This window comes from Schistosoma haematobium, chromosome 3, assembly GCF_000699445.3.
Source record: "Schistosoma haematobium chromosome 3, whole genome shotgun sequence".
Classification (NCBI taxonomy): Eukaryota; Metazoa; Platyhelminthes; class Trematoda; order Strigeidida; family Schistosomatidae; genus Schistosoma; species Schistosoma haematobium.
Window position 1 is genome coordinate 40,030,312 of NC_067198.1, and position 17,033 is coordinate 40,047,344.

A 17,033-nucleotide genomic window follows, 5' to 3' on the forward strand; every position below is an offset into this window, starting at 1 on the left:
AAGTTCAGTTCTCGCCATGAGTCCCGAAAGTTTCGGGTTTAATGCGGTGGCGGATGCACACTGCCAAGATGTCCTATATTGAGATAAAGTAGATGCTCAGTAATTCCTGGTTTTTTCATGTTAATAAGTAATGTTTCATGAAAGAAGTCATAGTGTTTTACAAACGTGAGCTTACATAATTTAATATCTTACATGGAGAGAGCGACTGTCACCATGTCTCAAATCAGAATACTCTAACAAGTATAACTCGTTATCTCTTGACTAATAACAGTAATCAAAAATTTCTGTGCAATAAAACATCTATCTGTTTATCGACTTTTATTGTCTACAAGCGTTCTCAAATGTTAATGCTTGTAAAACTAGCTATTAATGTCCAGAGAACATTGAAAAATCAATGTAAATTCCAGTGGATTATAAATATAGGATGGAGTCGAATTCTATCATTTTATGCTTTACATGATCAATATCAACCTTTAAAATGAATAAATGAATGTTATTAGACAATTATTAATAGTACAACACACACGTTTTTAATTCAAGTTAGAAAGTAAATCGTAGTGAAAAAGATATGTGTTCTTTCGTATTCGAGACTTATTAGCTGGATCTACGTACATCTCATTGTTGATTTTTACACTTGAACTCAGCCTATTTCAATCCTACTGCTGGCCACTATCCAACTAAATAGCAATATGGAGTCGATGAGCTCAGGATACATAAATGCTGAAAGAAACTAAAGTCGAATTGTTTGTTATTCTTAAAAAGCATTTTTTTTCAAATCTTTACTTGTTTAAAACAATTTGTCGTTTCTTATGGATTAACCTATTCGCTCAACAGAATATGAATGTTGAGCATATGCAAATTAAATTTTAGCGCTTTGGATTTGTAGGGATTATCATTCTGTAGATTTTGCTTCCAAACTGACTAATCGTTTTGTCTCAAAATATGATCAGTCAGCGGAACGTGGGTCGAAACCAGGACTTTCAGTTTTTTGGTAAGAGACTTCTAGACCACTGAGTTGGGTTCCATTAAATTAATTTTCTGACTTCAATCAATTCATAATACTATGTTGCCTTCTATTTTACTGGTTAAGCATGGTTTACTTTATTCTAAGTTGGTAGTGAAATGGAATATCTATGTCAGCTTAATTTCTAGATAGATTAAAAGAAGAAGCTATGTGCACTAATTACTCAGCTAAAATTATTTCAATGATCAGACTAATTTAAATGTACAAGTATCTATGTTAATCGTGGCTATTGTTTGCATCTAAATATTTTAATATTTTAATGGACAGAAACTGTTTTCTAAGCAATATTTCTAAACTGTATTCTTAAAGTTAACATTTTCTAGTTTATAGATAACCTTATTAGTCCTGAAATTTATGTAGTGCTGGATTTGTTTTGATTATTCTGTTATACAAGTTATTTCATCAAACAGCTAACTTTGCTGATATAGTATGCTACAATAAATTTTCTCATTTTACATCTCAATTTAATCTGAATGGTTTACTAGCTTCAATAGATGATCATACGTCTTTTGTCTATTAACCCTATGCTCGATCTCATTAATGCTCACTACAGCAATATGACTTCAGTTATTATTATTAATAATGGCTTTATTCAATATTATATTTTTGGTACATTATAGGATTTTTTTAACCCAAAGTAATTCAACATGTTCCTTTCATAAAGAAACAAAAGAGACCAGTGATTGGATACAGATATACAGGAATTAATTCAATAAACTATCTGGAATTAAATGAAATGCTTTTTTTAAAACAGGATAAGAATTTGTACAGCCTTTAATTAGCAATATGTTTAATAGTACAATCTAATGACTAGGTCAGCCCTTATAACCTCTTCTTTAATCTTAGTCACTTGTAGCATAGTTTCTAGACTATTATCAAAATAATTTGTTTAATAATGTATCGAATGAATAAAAATTGTCATGGTTTTATTGTCTTATCATTCATTTTAACAATTTGGTTTATACAGCCATTTAAATTATTATCTTTCTCTGTTTATGGATGCATATTATCAATGAACCATTCAACTGTTCGTTTCATAACCAATAAACCAGTAATTCAAAAGAGTGTATATGTATAACCAGTAACCGGAACTTGTTGTGTTATCCCATTATCTATTATCTATTATTATTATTATTATTATTATTACTATTATAAACGCTTTAAATCTTATTCTATCAAGTGGACATTATTATTCAAATTTATTTTTAATTACTAAGAGAGAAAGGAGAATGTTACATAGAATGGAATTACCATACTTTTTAATAATTATAAACTTCCGATGGATAAATTCATCTCTTTCATCATTTCGGTTAAATTATATAAACATTTTATAAGATTTTATATTTGTTTACAAAGAGAACAAAACAGTGAAACTTTGTTCTCTTTTATTTTTCACACACATATGTTCTATTGTTCCAAAAAAAATTATAATACGAAAACATATTTACTTAACTAATATTATAAGAAGGGGTTTGATAGAGATTTTAGTAATTTCAATAGTTTAAATGATGAGTCAATTGAAGCTAGATCACCATCGAAAATATGGAAGTACCGGACGGCCGTTTCGTCCTATTATGGAACTCCTCAGCAGTGCGCATCAGCGGTCCAGCATTACGGGGTTCGGACTCGGGATCTATCAGTCTTGCGGGTGAGTGCTTAACCACTAGACCACTGAGCTAACCGGCATCCAACGGTGTTCATGTCTAACTTCAACCAATCCACGAAATTGCTCCACCGTCCACTGTTGTCTTCAGTGAGCTGATATGTCACAACAGACCTGGTTTGAACTCCACTAGTCACGGTTTCTCACTAGAATTCCAGGAAATGCCTCTTGAGGTCAGTCACTAGTGAGTAGATGATTATTATCAGGAGGGGTTTTGTAGAGATTTTACAAGTTTCAACACTGTAATTCATGGATGCGCATTGCTGAGGAGTCCCATAATAGGATGAAACGGCCGTCCAGTGCTTCTAGGTTTTACATGGTGGTCTAGATTCAACTGACTTATGATTTCAACTACTGAGATTTAACTAATATTGTGGTATGTGCTACTTATATCGATATAAGTAGTATATGATGTTAGTCGTGAACAAAATGTCTGGCAGCAGAGAGACAACAGGATCGAACATTTAAGAATGGAAACAGAATGTAATTTGTATGAAAATGCAAGAACAATGAAGTCTGAGTCATTTTGGGGCAATCGATGGACATTTTGCAAATTAAGCATTTACTTTACGATCATTAGATTTTATTAACGAGTTCTGCAATTTCCTGTCAAATACGTTCGATTTTCCCCACCTGTCTTCTGTCCACTACAATATTATCTGAAAATACCTAATCTGTATTGTATGAAACAACTGTAGTGAATAAGAACACAAGCGGGCGACAATCGAATGTATTTGACAGGAAATTGCAGAACTCGTTAATAAAATCTAATGATCGTAAAGTAAATGCTTAATTTGCAAAATGTCCATCGATTGCCCCAAAATGACTCAGACTTCATTGTTCTTGCATTTTCATACAAATTACATTCTGTTTCCATTCTTAAATGTTCGATCCTGTTGTCTCTCTGCTGCCAGACATTTTGTTCACGACTAACATCATATACTACTTATATCGATATAAGTAGCACACACACAACGATCATTTCTTTTATCCTGATCGAAACATTTTATCTTTAAATGATCACCTTAAGATAATTAACAAATCATACAGTATAATATAACTAGGAATGCATCATCAAACAAGATGTGGAATTTACTTGTAAAATACATTTATGTAAATATGAATTCAGTAAACTAGTTTCAATTAGAACGGATCATGATATATGAAATCCTACTGTGGTGCATGTTACTTATATTGATAAATATAAGTGGTATGTAACACTGATCAGAAGTGAAGGGCTTGTCAAAAGAAGATTGAGAGGATAGAACTAAAGAAAACAGAAAGGAATTCGTTAATTGAAGAATCATAAAAAATATAAAGAAAAAACTGATGAAAGATTTGCAAACGAAGTATTTAAAATATTGTTTTCACATGTTACTAACTTACCTACTTACTCGTGTTACTCCTCGTGAAGGAACATAGGACGCTCACCAGCATTCGACATCCAACCCTGTCCTGGGCAATCCTTTCCAACTCCTTCCAGTTGTTATTCATCTTTTTCATATCTGCTTCTATTATCCGACGTAATGTGTTCTTTGGCCTTCCTCTTTTCCGCCTCCCTTCAGGATTCCAAGTTAGGGCTTGCCTCGTGATGCAGTTTGATGATTTGTGTAATGTATGTCCTATCCATTTCCATCGCCTTTTCCTGATTTCTTCTTCAGCTGGAAGCTGGTTTGTTCTCTCCCACAAAACGCTGTTGCTGATGGTATCCGGCCAATGGATGTTGAGTATCTTGCGTAGACAGCTATTTATAAATATTTGTACCTTCTTGATGGTGGTTGTTGTAGTTCTCCAAGTTTCAGCTCCATACGGTAGAACTGCCTTGACGTTGGTATTGAAGATTCTCACTTTGATATTGGTTGACAGACAGTTGTTTTGAGTTCCACATGTTCTTCAATTGTAGGAATGTGACCCTTGCTTTGCCAATCCTCCCCTTTACGTCTGCATCTGAACCTCCTTGTTTATCAATCATGCTTCCCAGGTGTGTGAAGGATTCTACATCTTCCAGAGTTTCGCCATCAAGAGTGATCGGATTGCTGTTCTCCGTGTTGTATTTGAGGACCTTGGTTTTCCCTTTGTGTATGCTGAGGCCTACTGATGCAGAGACTGCTGCTATACTGGCTGTCTCTATCTGCATTTGTTCGTGTGTACGTGATAGGAGGGCTAGGTCATCTGCGAAGTCCAAATCGTCTAATTGATTTTGAGCTGTCCATTGTATTCCGTGTTTTCCCTCAGATGTCGAGGTCCTCATAATCCAGTCGACCACCAGAAGAAAAAGGAAGGGAGAGAGTAGACAGCCTTGTCTGACGCCGGTCCTTACTTGGAATGCATCTGTCAGCTGTCCTCCATGCACTACTTTGCACTGTAGTCCGTCGTATGAGTTCCGGATAATATTGACAATCTTCTCAGGAACTCCGTAGTGTCGAAGAAGTTTCCCTAACGTCCTCCTATCCACACTGTCAAATGTCTTTTCATAATCAATGAAGTTGATGTACAGTGACGAGTTCCACTCAAATGATTGTTCGACGATGATCCGTAGTGTTGCAATTTGGTCTGTGCACGATCGATCCTTACGGAATCCAGCTTGTTGATCTCGAAGTCGGGTGTCTACTGCATCTTTCATCCGGTTCAGCAACACTCCGATAAAGACCTTCCCTGGTATTGACAGTAGTGTAATGCCTCTGTAGTTTTCACATTTGCTCACGTCTCCTTTCTTTGGAATCTTGATGAGGTGTCCTTCTTTCCAGTCCATCGGCACTTGTTCCTCCTCCCAAATCTTTCTGAATAGAAGGTAAAGCATGTTTGTAGTTACGTCGATGTCTGACTTCAGTGCTTCAGCTGGTATATTGTCGGGTCCCGCTGCTTTCCCGTTCTTGATTTGTCTGACGGCCATTCTGATTTCTTCCTTCGTTGGTGGGTTGACGTCTATAGGAAGATCTGTGTGTGCTGCTTTGATGTCCGATGGATTCATTGGAGCCGGCCTATTCAGGAGTTCCTCGAAGTACTCTACCCATCTGTTTCGCTGTTGTTGAATTTCAGTGATTGGCTTGCTTTGTTTTCCCTTGACCGGTCTCTTTGGTTTACTGTATTTCCCTGATAGTTTCTTCGTTGTATCGTAAAGCTGTTTCATATTTCCTTCTCTTGTGACTTTTTCTGCCGTCGTTGCTAGTTCTTCCACGTATTTCTTCTTGTCGGCTCTAATGATTTTCTTCACTTGCTTTTACTAAAGAACTCTGTAATTTTGCGTTAGTTAATAAATTGGTTATCCTCATCAATCCTTCGTTCACTACACTACCGCTAGAAATCACTAAAATCAGGTTCTGTTAAAATTTCTATTAAAAGGAGTTACATTGCTGAAATTGAATGTTACATTTTTGTCAAACACTAACTTAAATGGTTTCATTCAATTAATAGAGTGTGGATGACCATTATTCATTAACTATTAATTAAAGTGTCTGAAATAGTTAATCTTGGTTATGTCGAGAATCTCGTTTAGGGAAAACATTGTAAGGAAGAATAGAAGTAATAGACTGAGTATTTTACAAACCTCGATATAAGATTTTCTTGAAATCATAAACCGATAAATGTCAAATCACCATTGAACACCTGGAAGTACTCGTCCCACCATGAGAATCCTCGGTAGCGACGATCTCCGTAACCCATCACTGACAATTAGATATAAGATCTTAAATCCGTGATTCATCATCAACGTTGTCAATTACTTGGATGTAGACATTTACACTTCGAATTTGTGTTAAACGTATCTAAGTATTCGCAAGTGTAGCTAAGTATAATTGATAAAGCGAGATAATTTGTTTTAATAAACCCAGCGCATCAAATTATGCTCCGAGTGTCACATTAACTGGTTGGTAAATATAAGATAAGCAAGAAGTTTTGTGGCTTGATCAGTGTCATTTAATGGTACTACTTTCTCTGATGTTTGATAACGTTTTGATAATTAAAAAGCAATCTAGATTAAACCTAATGCTTAAAATATTGCGTTGATACTAATATATTTGCTGAAAGTTATTTTTCCAACCTGTAAAGCTGTTAATATTGCGTACAAGGTTTATTACGAACAAAAATCGACTAAAATTAGGTGGCATCAAAAGTTTAATAAGGTTCATCCCTGTAGGTAGGTGACGACTATCTATTTAAGGTCTTCGTGATTACTGTAACTAATGGTTAGAGATTGTTACTGACATGGTTCAGGATCACAGGCAGTGACGCACACATGATTGACTGTTTTTCTTATCTCAAATCCTCAGTCATGAAATTTCTGTAAACACTTTTCTGATCTCCATACCTAATCTTTTTTACGATCAGTAATAATGTTACTACCTCTTCCACTCTAGAATGCTTCTCCTGATTATTTCATATCGTTGTAGGAATCCAGTATGTCAAAAATAACTTGATACGTGTTTATGTCAGAGTGTCATTGAAGATAGCAATCAATATAATTTAACAGTATAAAATATTTCAATATTCTTGACACTTTTTATTTCGGAAATTGATATTTCAATAAATGCTTGACAATTATAATAATTATAGTAATAATAACAACAGTAAAATTATTCATATAATTGTGATAATTAATGTCAGTTGTTAAAAAAATACATTAGCTTGGGAAATGGTCTTATTGTACATTATATAGACTACCAGAATAGAAGACTCATATCCATGCATAAATAGTTATTTATATTTATCCATACCCACTTAGCTATCTTACATCCTACAAGTATTTATACCTATTTTTACGGTTATGAAAAGATATTGATTATTCATGAAAGCAGCAGTTGTTTTCTTCTTCTTTTTCTTAGTTCCCTTGAAAATACATTTATTTAATATTCATGATATTTAAATATGCAACGGTTTGTAATTTTCATTCTTCCTATAATATGTTATTATTATAATTAAATATGAGTACATCCATCTTTATGCTTCAAAACTAAGATATTTATTTAAAAGGAAATTATGGTTTGAAGCTATTACAAATCTGTTCGCTACATTTGTACAACATTCATAACAGATAATCATCACTTGAAAATATGTACAAATAAATCCCTTCATATTCTTCTGCTTTGTAATAAGGTTCCAAATTAAGACAAAATAACTATCTAGTGTTCCATGAAGTTTGTTCCGTGAATTTAATTGTCAAAAGAAACAGTTATCTAGCGCTATCTGGTTTTTGTTGATTTGTGGTATGTTGATGATTATTTTTGAATTATTTAGAACAATGATTGAACAGTATGACTGAGACAGATAATCATCTTATTCAAATTATCTAATAGGTCATAAAACCCTTGGTGTTTATTCATATTCGTAAATACAGTGTATGTTTGTACATCATTTTTTAACTAATTCAAGATGTGATACACCCGTAAACTCAACATAGTAATGTTGACCTAAACTATCAATGGTAAAATCCTTAGCTTCAAAAGATTTGAGATTCTGAAACCATACTTAAACGACTAAAACAATTTAACATCAAACACCGGGTTGTATATTTTTACTCTTCTCTTTATTCTATGTTGAGTGTTTGAATTTGAATGTAGGTAGTAATTTAGTGTTTTATGAACAACCCAGACTACACTCATTGGTCGAAACTAACTGTTTTTCACCTAATATAATTAAAGAGTTGTAACTGGAAAGGTGTAAGTTTACATAAAGATAATTGTACAAGTGGTTAAGGTTTAAAAATATGTATTACAAGTGAACATAAACGTTATCCTGAATGTTTCAAATCTATGGCAATTTAGATTCTTACCTTTGTTGCATGTAAAACTATTCAAAATTAGTTCAGTTTGAAATGAATTGAATTATCCCGTTGTAGGTGTTTTTGACAGAATATTGATATCGTCATTGTGGCACAAGTTCGCGTAGAATAGATGAAATGTGGATAACAGTGAAACCCAGGATGTGTGTTTCATCCTACTTTGGACTCGTCAGTCGAACGTAATCCATCTTGGAGTTGACATTCAGTCCAGTACTCAAACCCAGTTTCGTTCACTTCAAACTCTATTGCATTATCTACTTGACTACTGAGTCCAGATATCGCTAACTTGTGCAAAATTATATAAATATTTCTGCAATGCATATAACGTTTTTTAATTTTACATCTTCATTCAACCTTCTACCTTAATTATCTCTGCACTTCAGGTCATTAATCAGATAAATAAATGCACCCTCGAGATTTTTTCTGGTCCATACCATCTAATACTACAATATCTTAATTCAGAGAACGACTTCCTGGAGTTTTCACTTGGATTTTCTTTCTATTATCATTCTTATGATTATTCTTATTACTGTATTCTTTGTTACACCTCATAAATCTTGTCTTTGGTACTCAATATAAAGGGCTATTACATTAAGTTGAAACAACAATCAAATATTCACAGGATTTTTATCAAATAACTTAAGATAACGATCGAAATTAACTCTGTATCACATTGAAATGTGAACAAGATGAAAATGACTTAATAAATTGAATTTTTTTCTTTTGTTATATGAAGCATTTAAGCAAATAATAATAAGTCTAAATAAAGCTAAATTAGCAATTTTTTCCATCACATTTGTACATCCTTTCGTTGTGTTTCTGTTGGTTTGTTTACTGTTCTTTGTTTATTCAACAAAAGCATCAATTATCTCATTAACACATAAAAGTCTTATTCATTAAATATTATTTGAGTTTATTCTTTTATTAAGTCAATAATTGGATAATTAGTGAAAATAAACACTCAGAACATTATTCTAGCTCTAATGTCAATATAAGCACAAAAATTTAGATACATTCAACTAACTAGTTTTAAAGTGAACGAAACATTGATCTAAGCAAAGATGGTTAGTGGCTAGTAGTGGAATCCAGGACGCACAGTAAGAAACTGATCAATTGCAGTTCTAAACAATAATGGGAAGATTTAATTAAACAATACCAAGTGAATTGAAACATCAATAGGTTTCATAACAATGTTATTTTTATAAATGAAAGTGTTTTGCCTTAAAATCCTTCCAATTTCTTGTTTAATGTTAATGTTCAATCACTAAATTCATGCTTTTAAAGTTTATTCTGTCATTTTATCATTTTCTTTTCAATCAATTAATGCAATCTGTAAAAAAAGTTATATATTCTACTAACTAATCTTTTGATAACCTGTTCCTCCCATTTAGATATTTCAATAAGTTATTTTTTAAAATTTATTTAGTTTTAACATATCATTATTAATCACATAACCTAATCAGATGTGTTTATGAGGTACAAAAAGCGCAATCAGTGATATCGTGGTGACTGGCAACATGCATTGAAAAGAATGAACATTAATCAGATATTGATTCCTGAACTGCTAAATTCTAAGTGCTGATCACCAATCAACAAGGTGGTCTATCTTCAATTCTTACTAAGTCAGAACATGTATCGTAATTGTGGTGTAATCACAATTCGAGAATCTTGATTAAATGATTTACAAGACGATTACTTAGTATCACTACAATATTTTAATATCTATCGTCAGAATCGATTAAGCAGTAAGAAAAGGTTTGGCGGTGGTGTAGCTACATTTGCAAACGCGATCCGGTGTCGATCTACTTTCACTTGTTTTATGTTTTCAAACCACTTTATGTACTGTCTAACTTTATGATGCCGATGAAAGCACTTGAATAAATACAGTTATGTTTATGTTACCAACATCTACGTGACTACGGACTACACATCATATGCACTGTCTGTCTTTGTTGATGAATTCATTGAAGTTGCTGTCACTGCCTTTAATGGTTCACTTTCGATTGTATGTGATGATTTTGATCCATGTAATTGTGGCTTTCTTTCACTAGGTCATCAAATTGCAGTAGATGTTTCCACACTTTTGCCCATTTAAACTTAGTTGTCATTAATGATGTGGGAAAATATGTGACTCGTAGATGTGATCCATTATCTGGTTCTGATCACTATCTGATTAGTGTTCTATCTTAAGTAAATGGCAAGCTTAGAAGGAGTAAATTCTTATATCAGACAAAGGAAGTCAAATACATGAATTACTCAGAAGAAAATATCCAGAATCTGAAGAACACATTTCATACTAATAACTGGGGATTATTTACAGATGACTCGTTACAAAACACCGTTGATGTTATCATTTGTTATCTTAAATTCGATCTTCATATTTTTTGTACCATTGAAACTATTTTTGTAAGTTTTGATCGACTTACATCTCCACAACTAAAACGATTACAGAGGGCAAAAGGACAAAAACTCCACTGTAGTTCGAAAGCAAAATGGTCTGATACATCTAGAGATTAGATGTCTGAAATCAATGTTTACTAAAAACCCTTTTCTTATAAAAACCCTTCAAGTATGTGAAAACTATTTAAGAAGCTTTCTGGTGAGGGACACATTAGAAACAATATCCAGATGAATGTTTGTGAATTAAATAAGTCTTTTGTATGTCAGTCATTTGATGTCATGCTTCCTATATCCACAGGTTTGAAGAATAGTCGCGTTCCGATTTTCACTGAGACCGATGTCCGAAAATATCTACAGTCACCTAACTTGTCCCAATGTCTAGGATCTGATAAGATCCCAAACCTCCTTTTTAGGAAGTGTGCTGACGTTCTGATTATTCATTCACCAGTATCTTCAACGAATCTTTCTCAACTAATCTCATAACAAAAAATGTGGAGAATGATAAAGGTAACAATAACTTCACCTTTTCTCAAAACTACAGGAACGTTAATGGTACTCCAAACACAATTTACATTAAAAGAACACATTGATCAATACCAGTTTGTTTACAAATGAAAAGGAAGCACTATAAATGCTGCTCTTGTTCTGCATCATTATATAGTGTTCAGCTTGGAAAAGGGTAAGAAGTATGTTCGATGCGCATTTCTAGATAATACTTCTGCCTTTGACTTCATTCCAAGACAGCTTCTACTTAAGAAGTTAATCAGAGTTAACAATGACGGCTAAATAACCAACTGGCCGTATTCCTACCTCTCTGGAAGGGAAAAGTACACTGTGTTTGGAGGAACGTGTTCAACGTCTCTACTGACTGATGAGGGTGTGCCATAAGGAGTTGTTCTTTCGCGTCTTCTTTTCTCTTTTTTCTTCATGATCTGCCAACTTCCACAGAAAACACTTTTATTAAATATACCGATAATCTCACTTCTTATATGCTGATTTCCACCTCTGTATATCCCCTTGAGTCCTTGTCCCTTATTAAACGATAGTCCTGTGTTAATGATCTCACTCCTAATTCGTCTAAATGTCAAAGTGTTAACCTTAGCCTGAGACATGAACAGCACTTAAACACCCTGTTGAAATCCCATTAGGCATGCACTATTAGAGACGCTTTAAAAAATGTGTCAAAGGTAATTTATTTTGGTGTAAGTTGTTCTTCCAATCTCTTTTGGTCTACTCATGTTTTATTATCATTGAAGAACGTCTTCCGTCTGACTTGCTACATATAGAGGGTAAATACTTTAGCATTACTCGATATTTACTCTTACGATTTGTTGATTCCTGCATATTACCTATTATTCTTTAGTGCTCCCTGTTATTCTTTTCTGGGCTTTTGAGCAGAGATTTTGCTGTATTATGGAGAGTACTGAAGGCAGTTATCATGGTGTGTGGTGAATCCTTTAAGGTCATTATTAATATGGTTTTGAATAGACATCTAAAACCTTACAAAATCCTGACAGGTGTTATCAGATACTAACCATCCATTTTATTTAGTTCCTTCTTCTTATATATATTTTGGTAGAACCAGATGTCAGTACATTAGAATGCATGCACGCAAGCAAAATATAATAGCTCTTCAACACCTTATCAAGTAAATATACTGTGTCGAAAAAGTTGTTAGAGCTGACCTAGTCAGTAATTTTTACTCTCAAACATGTTTCTGATTAAAAAGTTGTACAGATCCAAGTTCTAAGAAACTTAACATTTAATTCCAGGTAGTCTATCTGCTTAACTTATGCATATATGCCTTTTGCAATTTTGTGGTATGGAGAATTTTACATATCTAGAACTGGGCGTAGAGGAAGACCCGATTTATGAACTTTAGGCAGACCGTACAGTCATGGTGTATATGATCCAGTCGGCTTAATTGAATAGTGAATCTTTGTCGTAATTATTATTATTTTCTTTAGATACTTAAGAGAATTAGCCAATTGTTTTTTTACTTTATTATTGATGTCAAAATTACTGGTAACATTTTGAAATTTGCTAGGATCACCAAGCATTGCTTCCGTTTTTTCAATGTAATCCTTCTTGTGCATCAGAACTATACCTCCTCCTTTATCTGGTTTGCTTATGATCAAGGTTTCATCTTTGTTTAGTTTCGTTAAAGAGTCTTGGTGCTACTTGGTTAGTAAGTGATTTGTGGTACCCTTACTATTCTTGTATTGTTGACAGTTATCAACTAACGACTAACCTAAAGATAGTCTAAAGGAACTGCTCTTAAGATGTACACTGAATGTCCATTTTGTCTTCAACAATACTTATCATAGACAAATAGACGGTATAGCCATGGGCTCCTCTTTAGGCCCGATTATATATATATATATATATATGTATTCAGTTATCAGTTTCTTTTGCTGGTTTCTTTTTTTTGTTAAAAAACTTGTTGAAATATTTTGTGCTGAGAATTCCATATTGTACCAAAAGTATAACATTGAACAAAGCCATTATTAATAATAATACAATGTAATCATAACAGAATAAAAATTCAAACAGTTTTCTTTAATCTATACATTTTGCTCCACTAAACTCTATAAGTATTATAACTGACTACTTATATAAAATCTCTGTATGCCATTTTTTGCAATAATCCTAAATAATCATATAATTTGGAAAAAGATTTGGATTTAGTTTATGGATTAATTCCTATATGGTAATCGCTCGATTGTAGACTGATAAAATATGTTGTGTATTCATTTAATCTGGTATTTGTTCAAGTAGGAATTATTTGAGTTTAGCTAATAACCACTTCAAAGAGAATCTATCAATAAAACGGTAGTATTTTTCCATAAAGTATATTCTTTATAGTTACTGGTTAAACTTTGTCTTGTGATATTCTATGACTCAGTAGGATATAAGATTTTGAGATTAGGGTAGAAATTATATTAGTTTTCGACTTGCATATTATCAGTTCATATCCTCTTTGTTTATCACAAAATTTACTTGGTTACAATGCATAAATAATTCCAAGAAGAAGTTGTGTGCATAATAGTTTACTATACTTTTAATAAAAAGACTTTATTTACCAGTCAATATGAATTTCTTTTTAACTTCAGACATTACTGTCGAACCAAAACGTGTATGTATCAAACAAATATATGGTGATCAATCTCGATAATGTAATAAGAAGACGAAGATGATCATAGTCCTGATTATCTTCATCTTCTTATTACATTATTGAACTCTATCAAAGGGACTAATTGCTTTGAATACTGTGATCAATCTAAATGATATTTGGTCAGATGAATTTCTTGTCGAATTATTTTATAGAGTTTCCTTGAAAATCAATAAAATGTGTTCAATAATTTCTCGTTCACGTTTAGGTATTCAGTAAAATAATTCTACATCAGTGATTGAATATCTCTTTATAATTTAATAATTCACTTCAGTCTCTTAAAACCAATGTAGCGCATTAAATAAATGTGCATTAGTTCAATTTTCCATTTCAAATTAACATGATGACATAAAATGAATATGGTGAATTTCAGAGGAATCGAACTATTGTAGTAGTAATGATAATGAAAAGACTAAACATTAAGAATATGATTCAAAACAGTTTAAAGAAAAATTATGCATGGAAAAATACTGGAGCTCAAGATGTACAGTTAAATAAAGAATAGACGAATCTGCGACTGTTTTATATTGAAAAATTTATGGTAACACTGATAAATAGCGAATCAAGGATCACTGAAAATCGATTTGATAACAATTCTACCAATTTAGATTTTGATATTAATCCAATTGGTGTTCAAATTTTCCGGATAATAATTCGTGTAATTTATTTATATGAAATAATGTTCAAGTCGTTTTGTTCTATAGATTCACATTATAAATAATGACAAGAGAAAAAACCGATCCCAAAAAAAGGTATACAATTAAACAATACAATAAACTCATATAACTCACAAAAGTAAACTGAAAGCAGCCTTTTTACGAGGATAAAACACCTTCCATTTGTAAAATAACCATTGTTATAGTTACTGATTGTTATAATTGATCAAATCATTGATCATTATTGTAATGAATAAGTTCGAGAATTGAATGAAAAGTTTTATTTCTTGTCTAAAATAACCAATCGTTTATTCTCATTTAACAATGAATATTGTATAATTATGGTGTGGGTTACTTATATCCACATAAGTGGCATATCACGGTGGTTAAGCATAGAATGTATTTCAGTAGAAGATCGATAAGGAAAGAACGAGAACGGAACGCAATTGATATGAAAATGCATGAACTATGAAATGTGAGACAATGAACTGATATTTGCAACAGGAACAGTTTTGGTTGATATGATGGATTGATATTTAGCAAATTAACGATTTACTATATGGTTCTCAGATTTTATTGAGATGCTCTGTAATTTTTTACTCGTGTTCTTGTTCATTGCATAATAATTACACCAATGAATAATAAACGCTGAAAATATTTTGTTAGTAGGATTACGAAAGGGAGCGGTTCGTCAAGTCTAAAGAAACAAAAACTATGAAATCCAAGGTGAAGTTTGTTAAAAATTGTCATTCAAAGGTTAAATAAATATAAACTGGATGAAGAATATATTTTTTAGCAATTTTTCACGAAGTCCTACAATTACAAATCTAAATTAATTTGTAACATTGAAATGTCTAATATTCGTGTTCGAGTTCGGCATGCAGGATCGTGAATGCGTGCTGCAGAGGAGTCCCATACTAGGACGAAACGATTCTCCAGTGCTTTCAAGTTTTCAATGGTGGTCTACCTTAGATTGACTCATGAATTCAACCATTAAAATAACTTGGATAAGTTTACAAATTGATTGAAAACGCTAGATTGAAAATTGGAATAAATATAGCCATCAAAGCATGCAAAAAATAATAGTGTAATTGCAATTCAGATTAAATGTTCGCCCAAGGACTACATAATTTATGAAGTGAAATGAATTCAATAAAACATAATAAAGCGTTGGTGGGGAGGGGGAATGGCAACCAAAGTACTCCTGTTTTCGAAAGACTAATAATGTTAACTTAAATAATAACAATGCAAAGATATATGTATAATATTACTCACGATTATACTTGAATAAAATGAACCTTAGTTATGAAAATACAATAAGGGGAAGACTATATGTATATTAGTCAAACTAATTCATTTTATCATCACGATCATTATTGACCTAATGGATCTGATGTTGGCTACGATAACGCAAGTGGCTAAATGTATTTCCTCTGTATGTAGGGTTCTGATTTGTGAATGAGAAAACTATGTTCGTTCTCTTCGCTTACTGTAACTTATCTTGAACTAATTTTAAATTTTGTGGGGACTAAGATACTCTAATTGAATGATGACTACAACATTTAAAAAAACAAAATGTCTTCTAAGATCCTACCCAACATTAGTGGAATATTCTACATACTAATTATCAACCTTCAATGAATAAATGGAAAGGATTTATTTATTTATTTATTTAATTTTAAATAATAGATGAAGGGTAATTTTTATATGATACTGAGCAACATTTTAACAGAATATTAAAAACATGAAACATTACTTAACCGAATAGCTTCAATGGTAATTCTGCTTACAGGTATACCATTTCATCAGTTCAGCATCCCATTCTAGAACAAAGCAGCCGCCTAGTGCTTCATGACTTTCAGTGGTTGTCTAACTAAGATAAGCCCGTCATATAAACAATGAAAACTCGATAATGAATACAAGACCTTAATGCTAACAGTAAACATATCCTCATCCGTGACCAACTTTGGAGGGTGATTCCGGAAGTTTTAATGAGAAGCCGTGACCAGTGGAGCTAATTTAAATCATATGTGAGATAGTTATCCATTGGAGGCAATGGAAGATGGTCCCCCAATAATGAAAGCTGATCGAAATTAAATGCATACATTTCTCTAAAAGTTAAGCTCTCGCCACAAGACTGTAGGTACTTTGTTTGATTACCTATGGTAGGGTGTTTGAAAAGCACTCATGAGGAGTCTCATATACATATATACTTATGTATATATCAATGTACTATTTATTAAAACTAGATGTTAAAATATGCTGTTTTCATTACATGCATATATTATATTTGTGCTAAATATTTATTTGATTCTTAACACCACTATCAAAGTTCAGTTTTA

General features: G+C 32.6%; 1 protein-coding gene across 2 annotated transcripts in view; it reads left to right on the forward strand.

Moving 5' to 3' along the window:
* NDRG4_1 (NDRG member) overlaps positions 1-17,033 on the forward strand; it is a 123,814-nt gene that overhangs the window by 79,159 nt on the left and 27,622 nt on the right. The window lies entirely within an intron of this gene.